The sequence below is a fragment of the Vespa velutina genome, chromosome 8, assembly GCF_912470025.1.
Source record: "Vespa velutina chromosome 8, iVesVel2.1, whole genome shotgun sequence".
Classification (NCBI taxonomy): domain Eukaryota; kingdom Metazoa; phylum Arthropoda; class Insecta; order Hymenoptera; family Vespidae; genus Vespa; species Vespa velutina.
Genome location: NC_062195.1, coordinates 3535868 through 3548362, shown reverse-complemented (window position 1 = coordinate 3548362; position 12495 = coordinate 3535868). Strand labels below are relative to the sequence as shown.

The window sequence follows — 12495 nt, the reverse complement described above, 5'->3', positions numbered from 1 at the left end:
GATTTCCCTCGAGCACGTGAATAATTGAGAAAGTTAACGGAGTCGATGTGAAAGAATTAAAATGAATTTCTAATAATGAATGAATTCAAACGAATATATCTTTCTTTATCTAAAAATATGTACATTACAAAAATTTTTATTTGTTAAAAATTTTCATTTATCAGATATGAAAAGAAAGAAAAAACAAAAAAAAAAGAAGAAAAAAAAAAAAAGAAAAAGAAAGAAAAAAAGGAAGAGAGTAGGAGCGTCACAATCTCTCGTTTTCGATTTAAGAGTTAGGAAATCGATCGGGAATGCGATATCGATAGTAAATTATCAATCAAAGTGTAACTCGCCGCTTCAGAGGGACTCGATCCGGAGAGCGAGAAGGGAAGTGAGAGGAAAGTACTCTCTCGGGGCTCGTTCGGAGGTAACCACGGGCTAACCGATGAACCTTCGGCCTAATTGAATTTCGCGTACGAGCACAGCGACGATTCGTTATTCTGGCCATTCAATTTGGCGCGAGAGTCGTGCCACTTTCTTTCGGTGCGACTACCGCATCTTTTTCATTCTCAAGGGCTTATACGTACGTTCGTACGAAATGATTGTTAATTCGATTTCGAGCTTATTACTTACGAAAGAAGTTCGGCGCGTATGTATGAACCTCTGCTTGTCCGTGTACTTACCTAAAACAAAAAGGAATGAATAAATTAATAGAAGTTTGTATTTCTTGTATATTAATTCTCACAATTATATATTGATTTGTGTAATATAATAAATATTCTGATGGTTTATCCGATCATACAAAAGCCCTATAAATTTTTCTGTCTGAATATACTATCGTATCACTCGTAAATAAATAAATATTTATATTTACATATTCCATTCTGTATACGTATATATTTATGTTTGATATTGATCGAGAATTGAATTTCGATTTGGAAAAGTGATGATTTGGAAAAATGCTAGAGCTATTAGAATAACCATGAAACAAAGCGACCAATTCTAAGATAAATTAATAGTGAAAATAATGCAAGGAAGAACCGGCATCTATGTAAACCTTAATCGAGCTAAGGTTAAGAAATAGCGTAGAAAGCTGGTTGTTTCTCTTCGTGTCTGGAAAAGGAAATAACAGAAGGATAGGCTTCCTTCCAGCAGAGGCAGCTGCTTAGGTTCTCACATAGATTAACCCGCGTAGTTTCTGTTCCGCTTCATCTAGGAGCCGGCGCTTCAGGCTGCCAGGAAGTCACTGGCAAACTCAATAGCAAATTGTCGAGTCTCACATTCTCTCTCTCTCTCTCTCTCTCTCTCTCTCTTTGTCTATCTATCTATCTATCTATCTATCTATCTCTATCTCTTTCTCTGCTTTGCAATCCTATCTCGCCTTTCTTAGCGTCTTGTCTGTGCGAAGTCGTCTTTATCCATCGGGAGTTCGCAAATCACAGGCTGGTGGTTTGCTACGGCCAAATTATCCGGGAAATTCTGTGGGCAGGGGGCGTATATGCTCGACGGTGCACGCTGCATCGCACTCGCCTACCTTCTAGACTCCCTACAATCGAGATAATCCTCGAAATACGTCCGACGCCTGATCGCCTTAGGATTCAAGATTTTCCTACCGTGAACAAAGCGGGTAGCTCCTTTCGGTCCAACGAACCGCGACTTGAATCTGTCGATATATTCCAACAAAGTCGTTGTTACCTATATTAAGGAAGTTTAATTAATAGAAATACGATAATTTCGATAGATTGTCAAAAAATCATTTTCGATCGATGACTTGCTTATCAACTTTTTTTCGTCTTTATTTGTATTCTGCCAACTATATGAATGATACTACACAATTCACTTTGTGATTTAGATATCTCACTTTATACAGTGCTTTATTAAAAGGATAAAGTTTAATGACACTCTACGTATATATTCCAAGCGAAACGATTTTGCAGGTATTCTCGAGTTAACAACGTTCGAAAATAAATCTCGATTTAACGAGAAAGGTTCGCGTCAAGCGACCTTTTCGTTGGAGGGGAGTGGAGGGGGAGGTAGCTTCATATATACATATATATATATATATATATATATATATATATACATATACATATACATACGCGAAACTATTTGTCATTCTGGCACGAGTCGAGGAGGAATCAATAGTCTCCGACACCTTCGCTCAGGGGTGAAACTGAGCGAGGGTGAGAGATCGGTGTACGTTAGCGAGAGCAAACGGGGGAATATTGTCACCCTGTTGGATTTTCGCGTCTCCTAGTAGTCAGCGCAAGAAAGTCAAAGGGCTGTTCTTCACGAGGGGCGAATCCGAGCACAACGAGGAGATCGGAGAATCAGCGTCGAGACAGCTTCACGCCCGATTGCATTCGCTAAAGTTTATCGCTCTTCAAAGTTGATGGTTAGAATATATAAGGAAATAATTATTTTTGCGTCTAATTAAGAAGTACACATAGATTAGATTATAAATGGTTAAATTTAATTTCATATCACAATATCTTATTCAATGTAATAATATTTTGTTGAAAATTATTTATTATTTATTATTAATTATCAACCATATTCTATCTTTCTTTTATCATTGTTTAGAATTTAAATCAATTTTATTCAAATTTATTTTAAGGCACTTCAACTTTATAAGTTCTCCAAAAAGTATTGGATACTTTAGCGTAGGAAAAAGTTCGAAGAGATTACAAGTGTATTTGGCTTGATGCACGCGGGGAACCTCGATTCTATGCAAGCTCCATCCGATATACGCTTCTAATGGCAAAATGTGGTTATCTCGTACGAAGATACGGACGAGCATTGTGCAAGTGCACGCACACGTGAGTTGCTGTAAACGTCACAGTATATCGAGCTAGAAAACGCAAGGAGAATTGATCGACGCACAGCTCAGACAATTCATTTATCATGATGTTTAAGAGAAACAAAATTTACAAGATTTTATTTGAAATATAATTTCAATGTCATTTTTCTTTCGCTGAATATATTTAACAAGTTTTAGTCATGAAAAAGCATAGATAAATATATATATATATATATATATATATATATATACATAAAGATTCAACGTTTCCGGTGGTACGAACAGTATTATTAAGCGTATCTAATTAATGAATCGGAGAAGTCGAAAATTAGTCTTCCTCCGAGGATCGTTACACGGTCTGCCGAACGCCCACCGTCCATGGTGGAACGTACGAGTCTGGCTTTCGGGTCACGCTGCCAAGCGCAAGTTCCAAGGAAACTCGTCAAGGTCAGCCTGTAGAACGGTATTCTCGAGGCCGTCTACTACCTCCTTTTCCTCCTTACTAGTGAGGAAATTACAAGTCCTGTCTCCTTTCTGCCGACTTGTTGTTCTCCGTTGTTCTTGTGAGTCGCAACACTATAATGTTTGCATTTGACAAATATTAATCAAGGGATTCGTAATTCCAGAGAGAAACGACATTATTCCATCTAAAGATATTTGGATATTCAATGAGAAAAGACAGACAAAAAGGAAAACACTTTGCACACTTTTTAATCATACCCGGTGGCATCGTACGTACGATTGAATAAAACAGTATAAATACAATGCTTTCGAAAGTCACCATTGGCAGTTGTTAGCTCTATCATATTTTATAGAAGATAAGATCAAAGGATGAGGCTCAACAAATATTTCATTTGCTACGATCTATGAGAATTCGATGAACCTCGCTTAATTCGAGATTGTCCGTATGGACTTGACAGTAGTAATTAACGAGCATGGAAATTGTAATTAAATCGATTGTCGCTTTATTTTAATTAAATCGGATGTATAGTTCGTTTCCATCAGCATTTCGAATATTGTTACGAAAAGAGTTGAAATCACGAACGAAAACTACGAGGGTAGAGAAATGATCTCTTTGAAAATCATGCTGAAGAAAGGTAGTAAAGAAGAACGATAAGGGAATCATACGAACGTAATAAAATATTTGCACGAGCTTCGTTGGTAATAAAACTCTCTGGATATCTCGAATGATATTCTATTCGAAGCGAGTTACGCGATTCGATTACCTATCTCGTTTTATATTTTTAGAGAAATACGTGCTTCTTGCTTTTACGCATACTGTCGACATTGTCTTCGAATTCCTTGATAAAGGAGACGAGCTAGGTTCAGAGAAATTATTAGGTTGAAAGGGGGAAGACATTCTACTCCAATAAATACGCTTCTGTGATTCGTCGTTGCTTTAATTCGAAACGCGTCAGACAACCAATCAAAGGCAGCGTTAACTAACTCAAAATTGATAATTAATAAAGTTTCGAGTGTTTCATTATATTGGAAATTCAGGTGACGAGGAGAAAGTTCGTCCTTCCGTCCCGTGAGAAGTCAACAAATTTTCAGAGCGAAGATGGTAGATTCGGTAGATAGTATAGTTTGGTACTTACCCATTTACAAATCGATGCAAATACGGTTCGGTTCTATAACGCATGATAATCCATAAAGCTTCGTGGTTGTTGCTCAGATATCTATATAGATTTTGCTCATTAACGTGATACAAGCTACGTCGTTACAGAATGCTACCTTGAGAGATGCCAAGTCGGAAGTTTTCCGAAGCTAAATGATGAAACGCAAGATGGTTAAACTTGACTTCGCTCTATTCGAAGCTAGGAAACTCATACCGATAACTTAGGAAGATAGGCAAAAGTGAGTTCGCCAAATTCCAAATTACTCCAAGAGGATTTTGAAAAATCCTTCCAGCTCGTCGTCAGAGATCTGACAAATCCTCGAAAATAATAAGAGTTTGTTCTTGTACAATAAAAGAAAATAGACAATGAAGTAATTGAAAAATAAACCGAATACATTCGATATCGTATATACGTATTCACGTTCCGTTGTATATATCGAGAAAATCGTGCAGCAAAATGGTAGAAGAAGAAATCGTTTTACGGAGTCGAATAAAGAGTAAATGTAAAGAAGACGAAAACACGATAGCCGGGAGGCTTGAAGATGCAAGGAAAATATCGAGGTTCGATCTCGTTGGAAAAGAGAAGATAGAGAAAGAATAACGTGGATCCGATCTGATCTGGTCGGATCGAATCGGATCGTTGCCGAAGTAGTTGGGACGATCCGTAGGTAGATCCAGTCGTAGATCCGAGGATGGGTGGGCTGTGGTAAGCGCAGAACCGTGTCGTGGATAAAGTGCTGCCCGTCAATGTCTGTCACCAACCCTTGTCGCAGTTCTCTCTTCTTCCTTCCAACTCTCGACTAGACGTGCACACCCCTCGAACCTTCTCCGCGAATGCCTAACTCCCTCTCTGTCTCTCTCCAATTCTCTTTTCCTCATATTCCCTTCGATTCATCCAACGAACACAGAGTCGACAATGTACCGACGACTCCCCATAATTTACGGGTATATTCGCGCATGTACACGCGAGTGATCAGCTCGCATCCTCTCGCTCGAAGAGTGTGTGTAAGAGAGAGAGAGAGAGAGAGAGAGAGAGAGAGAGAGAGAGAGAGAGAGAGAGGGGCGGGAGAAGGAAAGGGATTTCGATTTCATCGATAAATCAATCACCGGCTCTCACTATTCCCTATGTTTATTCCATTAATTGAGCCAGAGCCGTGTGCGCCCACTGTAATATACGACGTTTGGAAAAGGGCGGAAAGAGTAGAGGGAGGTGAGGGGCGGAGATAGAGCAAAGGGCGCTAACGTAGGTAGAATCCTCCCTATGACGTGCGTAAATTACGAGTATATCGAACGCCGCTCTTCCTGGATATCCATTTTCTCTAACCATTCATCTTTCCGATAGCGTCATCAAGGTATACGAGTGAATTCTTTTTAAACAATGATCTTTTTATTTTAGCCTCTTTCTTTATGTATACAATGTTTTAAAAAACTTGTTCCTTGGAGAGAGAGAGAGAGAGAGAGAGAGAGAGAGAGAGAGAGAGAGAGAGAGAAGGAAAGAGAAGAAGAAATAAAAGAGGGAGATGTTTTGTTCCATTCAAAAAAAATCTTATCCCATAGTTTCGTGAAAAAGATAAACGTTTAATCGCCTCTATTTGTCGTTTTCGTGCACTTAGCTCGGGAATATAGTAAGAAGATAGTTAGATGAGAGTAAAATATGAATAGTCGAGTAATCATCTCTCTCTCTTTCTCTCTCTCTTTCTCTCTCTCTCTCTCTTTCCCTTTTATATACATTACGTGGTACATACATCCACTTAGGATCGAAAGGTTCGTACGCTCGTGCATACTACTCCGCCGAGACAGAAGAGAGGGCAACGGGCGATGTTACATACATAACTGCATATGTGCGCGCGCGTCTGCGTACACAACTGAAGAATAGCCGAGGAACCCCCGGAGGCCTGTCGGAGGTGAGAACAGTACATTACCCTTGCTCGCGTATGCCTCTCCGACTCCTCAACTCTCTTTTCCCCTCATCCACCCTCGCTCACTCTCGCTCTCTCTATCTCTCTTTCTCTTTCTCTTTCTCTCTCTCTCTCTCTCTCTCGCTCATTATATTCACGCATCTCCAGCTGGCGCGGCGCGACGCGTTTCGTTCGCCTCGCTGCGAGTGCCACGATACTTCTTTTTCTCTTTTTTTTCCACCCTCTTTTCTGTCTCTCTCTGTCTCTCTCTCTCTCTCTCTCTCTCTCTCTCTCTCTCTCTCTCTCTCTATCTATCTCTTACCCTCTTTCTTTCTTCATTCCTCTTTTTTTCTTTTTCGTTAATATACGTCACGCGATATCACCGTCGTGATGATAGGATATAATACCGTTCGGTGATATTTATTAGAGAAGCTAGTACGCTTTCCCGGTTTATAAGAAATTCTTCGACAGTTCTCTTATTAAAAAAAAAAAAAAAAAAAAGAAAGAAAGAAAGAAAGAAAAAGAAAAAAAAAAAGGAGAAAATTAGAAAATCCGAGCTATACAATGTTATAATTAATGTGATAATTATGTATATAAAATGAAGAATACTTTCTTTTTATTAATTCTTTTCATTTCCTTTTTTTTTCCTTTTTTTTCGCAAAGTTCCATCAAGCAAAGTTTCTTTCTCGTTCGATAGTATCAGCGATGCGCTTCGAGACAAAGTTATTCTCACGGTTATAAGGACGCGTCTGGCTCGTAGGAACGTCCAGATGGGTGTGTACATAAATGCGTACTGGTCGGTCGGGTCCGTTGAGTGACAGCCAAGCTAATGGACCATCTCTCTTCTCTCCTCTCATCACCGACAGCCGGACGCCATTGTTGACTTCGCATCGCGTCCTCCATAACGGGCATCTCTGTCGTTGGACGCCTATACTCCGTTCATCTACCAGCCACGCTTTTCCTTTAACCTTCACATCTACTCTCCTCTTTCTCAATCCGCATCTATTTCTTCTTCTTCTTTTTCTTCTCGACTTCTATCCTCTCTTCTCTTTCTTTTCCATCGCTTCCTTCTAAAGAATTTCTTTTATTAATCCGTCCACGACGGCGCCAGTCGATGCGACTCGAGATATAACCGTCGTCGCCCGGAAATCTCGTCGTTCGATGCTCAAAGAAACACGGAATCGATCCCGTTCTGCAGAGAAGCGAAAGACTTCTTTCTCGACGAATAGCCAACTTCATCGGCTCTCGAGTAATGACGCGCGTTATTGCTTTCGTACATTCCTTCGATCCTTCGAAGAGGGTTTTTTTTCCCCCCCAGCTTTTTTTTTTTTACTTTTTTCCTTTTCTTCTCTTTTTTCATCCTTTACTTTTACTTTTCGTACTTATCCCGATCGACGTGTTTATATCTATCACACGATAAGTAATCGCGATAAGATAAGATAAACGTGAAATAAAAATACCCTTGAAATGATAATGTACAATGGAGTTCAATATGATTTTTATCAAAATTTTATATCGATTTAACTTTACTCATTTGTTGCTCATTGGAAAAGCGACTAATAAATTCATAGCTACGTTATACCGTATCTATGTTCCGGATTAATATTTGATTTAATTCGTGGATAACAACAAATCGTGGATGTTTATTAGACGATGGCGTTTTAGTTATTAGTTTGAGTGCCGTAATAAATGAAAGATTAACGTTGAAATTTCTCGATTATACGAAATCATCTTCAATAATCTCTCTTTTATATTTTATATTTTTATGTTTTATTTCTTCTATAAGAAAGAGGGCTACACGTTTAAACCATTCTAACAGAGCAGAACGGTTCACGATACTTTACGGTTCTTATCGAACGTTTAAAACCCTACCTGCGTAGCGCGGTTCTCATAAAACATTCAAATGTAGCTTTCTGAAATATTCACTCTTGCTAAAGATAGAACCTCTCACGTTGGTGTTTCAATATCGATGGGAGGTCTCGAGCTATCGGTGAGAACAAATCGAGAAAAGTGATAGAATGGTAGATCTTTTTTGTCTCGTAATTCCTGACGTTCGAATAAATAATCCAGCGGTTTGATTTTCTGTAACCGTGACGTTACGTAATTAATACATAATAGTATCGATTTTAACCCGTCACCGTCTATTATTATCGTAATTAATTAAACGTCGCGTAACCGGAGAAATAACGATTAATCGCGCGAATTCCCGCTGGCTCTCTCTCTCTCTCTCTCTTTCTACCTTTCAATAAACCGTTAGTTTGCGAATGAGTTTCGCGAAATATTATTATTATTATTATCATTATTATTATTACTAACGTTATTATTATTATTATCATTATTATTATTATCATTATAATTATCATTATTATTATTAATATTAGTATTATTGTTATTTCTCTTTCTTTGTTTTATAAATTCTGGCTTTTCTTCATATTTTACGGTTTTGTTATCCGAGTAAAATATAAGCGTATTGTAAAGAATTTAAGTGGGTACTTCCTGAAATTTTTTAATTGTATTAGTTTTCTATTCATTTTCTTGGTTATGTATGTTAATTCACTTTCTCTTTGTTTTCTTGATAGTATGACACATTCAATACATGCTTCTAAGTGATACATTCTGTGGTCCGTTAGAATGATTTGTTTGTTCAGTCTATTTAGATTTTCGGTGTTTGCATTTAGCCACTTAATTATTCCGAAAGAGTTACGACAGCAGCGAAATTGCATAGGTATTTATGGCTTTTATGATGTTTTTGACGTTGAGTTTTGTTTCAATTACAGAGACTAAGTGATTCTTGTATATATTTATCTCTGTATTTGCTTATTGTTCAATCTGGTATTTTGTTGAAATCCCAAGTATTTGTACATTTCATCCCTTCACATTGCTTCAATGAACTCATTATTCATTGTTTCTGTTTTCACTACGAACTCATTTCTCTGTTATCATTCTCAATATATTTGTATATTGTGCATTTCTATTATTATTATTATTATTATATTATTATTATTATTATTATTATTATCGTTGTTATTGTTATTGTTATTGTCAATGTTATTGTTATTTTAAAAGTTGAGATCCTGTGAAAGGCATGTAAACAAGTATCAGATGACATGGCGGGTTTTATCGATTCTTAAGCGAGTCGCGACTCTATTGCCATCAAAATTAGTGACATGAAACGTTGTAAAAGTAAAGAGGGATGAGGAGGATGATGGTGAGGTAATCGAGTAAGGTAGTAAATTAATGTAGGAACAATAGATAATCGATCGGTAGGTAGATTACTTTGGAGTTTCCGTCAGAAAAAAAGGAAAAAAAGAAAAAAAGAAAGAGAAAGAGAGAGAAAGAGAGACGGTGAGAAACGAATCCTTCGTTCGAAAGTGCTTCCTCACGAGAGGTTGCTGGAAGAAGTAAAGAGAAGTGAAGAGACGAGAAGAGAAGAGGAAAGAAGATGGGAGAAGTAGCATTGATTCAAAAAGTTTGCGAAACTCCCTGAGCGACGAGAAGCGTGGCTTTCGTCTTACCCAGTTCGCGTTTCACTGCCTATGTTTTTCCATTTAGGGAAAAGCTTCGAAGAAAATGGAAAAAGCGCCGGGTCATACCCCTCGATATCTGTGGCGAAGCGGTCGAAGTTGTCGAAAAATGAACTGCGACAAACGAATGACGGTGAACGGGAACGCGTCACGAATTCTCAATCGAGATTTCGATTCAGTTTTGATTCATAGTACGTTTATCTTATTTATGACAGACATCAGTCGTTCGATAAAATAATAAAATGCGTTATTAAATTCTTCGCATGCATTAGAAAACGCTTAAAGATCTCGACATGAGTTTTCGATGTTACGTTGAAATAACACGATCATTTTCTTTTAAACAAAATCGAAATAAAATTTTATTTTATGGACATTAGGTATCAGTAAGAATACCTACTCACGATTAAACTGTATTATTACGTTACAAAATCTTATGTCGTATCATAGACTTTTTCCTTTTCTATTCGTTCCACTCCGTCTCTCTTTTTTCTATCTCGTTAGTGAAAAGTGGAAAATGCGAAGAACACAGTAACGATTTAAACGGACGAAGAAGAAGAGGAAAAGAAGAGGAGAAGAAGAAGAAGAAGAAGAAGATAGGAGTTAGGTAGCAACGTCGGGGAAAATTGCAGAAGACAAAAACGTGCTGACGCTAGCTTTCATTAAAATTAAGTAGAATTAAAAGTAGCGAAATTAAGAGAATTACGTATTCAAAGGAGGAAAGTTTGTTGCGCTTTGAATTAGTTCAGGACTTGACACGTTCTCTTCGAAGAAAATTCACCCTCCGATTTTATCTTCCGACCTCACTCTCTCATCGTTATTTTTACGTACGTGCCTTTTACCTTCGAGTGTACAGCGCGAAAAAAAAAAAATTATTTCACAGAACGGAGTGCGTGCTTTGGCGCGAAGAAGAAATTTTAAGTGAGCCTCCTCGCTCGAAGGAAGAAAGGGAGAGAAACTTGGAAATCGCGGTTTATTCGTTATTCAATGCGTTTGGTATTCTTAATGAGGTCAGCGCGATTAATGAAAAGTTTTCTTCGCACGTGTCTCCACGTCGGTTTATATTGTGCGGCATCCCGCACAAAAGGATCTTGTTCCTTTCGTGAAAGAGCGAAGAGACGAGTTCACGAGATGACGTTAAACGAATCACTGACGACTACGTAAATCTTCCGAATTGGGTCACTGAAGGAGAAAAAGAGAAAAAAAATGCAAAGAATTCAAAACGCCAAGCGACTCGTTATATATTCCGTGGTTGATTATGCCAACGCCTAGATGCTCTCTAAGCAATGATTCGACCTCGTTCGAGAAAAATCACTGACGTCGTTATTGTTTTCTTTAAGAACGATAAAAATCTAAAGAAGAAATCTTTTATTTCGATAAACTTTCTAAGATTTCAAAAGTATCGCGAAAAATGAATAAAAAAGTGTTAGCACGATCGAATGAGATCGTTAAAATAAATTTTTTTTTTGTGTTGCGTTTTCTCTCTCTCTCTCTCTCTCTCTCTCTCTCTTTCTCTCTTCTCGAATGAAATTTTATCCAAAAATATACAAAATGATCATGTTAAAATATATATTCATTATTATTCGCTTTTCAAATCACATTGTATAATATGAGCACATGAAAATCCCGAGAGGAGTGTGACAGTTTTTAAATCGAACTTTGAAGTATTTTAAACGATACACGTCGGTCCGAGGGATTATCCCACGCGTGCTTTTCGGATAAAATCCCGGACACCGAAGTTCTCGACGATTTAAAAGCCAGTCGATGCATGAGTTCTCTCCACACTTACAATACAGAATTTTACAATGTCGTCGTTGAAGCAATTGCGGAATACGGAAAGGCTAAGAAGCCGTAGTATATGTACGTTGCATTGTTTCGAGAAGAGCGTTGCTTTATCGCTACAAAAGTGGCGGAATATCGCATTCATTGCGAACGACGGTAGTGGCCACTTGGACTAACTTACCCGGCGCCGCATTGCGTCCTTCCTTCCTCGTCCAACGTGTATCTTCCTTTTCAACCTTTCCACGTGTGCGTGCACGAACGTGCAACGCCGAGGGAGGATATTTATGGGCTTCCATCCATGGAAAGCGTAAATGTGCGACCGAATGTATTCAGGAATCGATTGTACCTGCGGGGATTTGCGATTCGACCCCAGTGACCCAAGATGCGTTGTACCCAAAGGAATTAGTTCGTTAGTTTAATTATTGTCAACCGAGCGAGTTCCGACTATTATAATGCATTAAAATTACAAAGAATATTATTATACAAATCTTTTACATTATTTGTTACCTTCGTTTGAAACGAATTATGTGAAGAGAAACAAAAAAAAAAAAAAAACAAAAAAAAAAAGAAAAACAAAAAAAAACAAAAAGAAAAAAGGGATGAAGAAATTTCCGTACGAAAATTCAACTCGAAACTTTGTTTCTATAGGAAAGACAAAAGTAGGAACGTTCTCGGCGTAAAGTAGGTACAGTGTTCTGCATTGGCAATCTTATTATTAAACTAACGTGCAACTAGCGAAGGAAGAAAGGAATTAATGCAATTCCAATTAGCCGAACCCACTAGTCTCGCAGTCGTTCCTCGTAGCTTCTGTGTTTCTTTAGAAAGACAAGCCGCCGTCGTAGAAACCAGTCAGCGGCACGGCGGCACGTACAACGAGGTGAATCCCGATAGAAG

The 12495-nt window shown here is 38.1% G+C and overlaps 1 long non-coding RNA gene across 2 annotated transcripts in view; it reads right to left on the bottom strand.

The window, feature by feature from the left end:
• LOC124950917 overlaps positions 1-12495 on the bottom strand; it is a 349196-nt gene that overhangs the window by 56241 nt on the left and 280460 nt on the right. Inside the window, exon 3 of one of the 2 annotated variants that reach the window (XR_007101475.1) lies at positions 236-665. The exons of the other annotated variant lie outside the window; for it this stretch is intronic. This is a non-coding gene — a long non-coding RNA (uncharacterized LOC124950917). Of the gene's footprint in view, positions 1-235; positions 666-12495 lie in introns of those variants that run through there. 2 annotated transcript variants of the gene reach the window in all.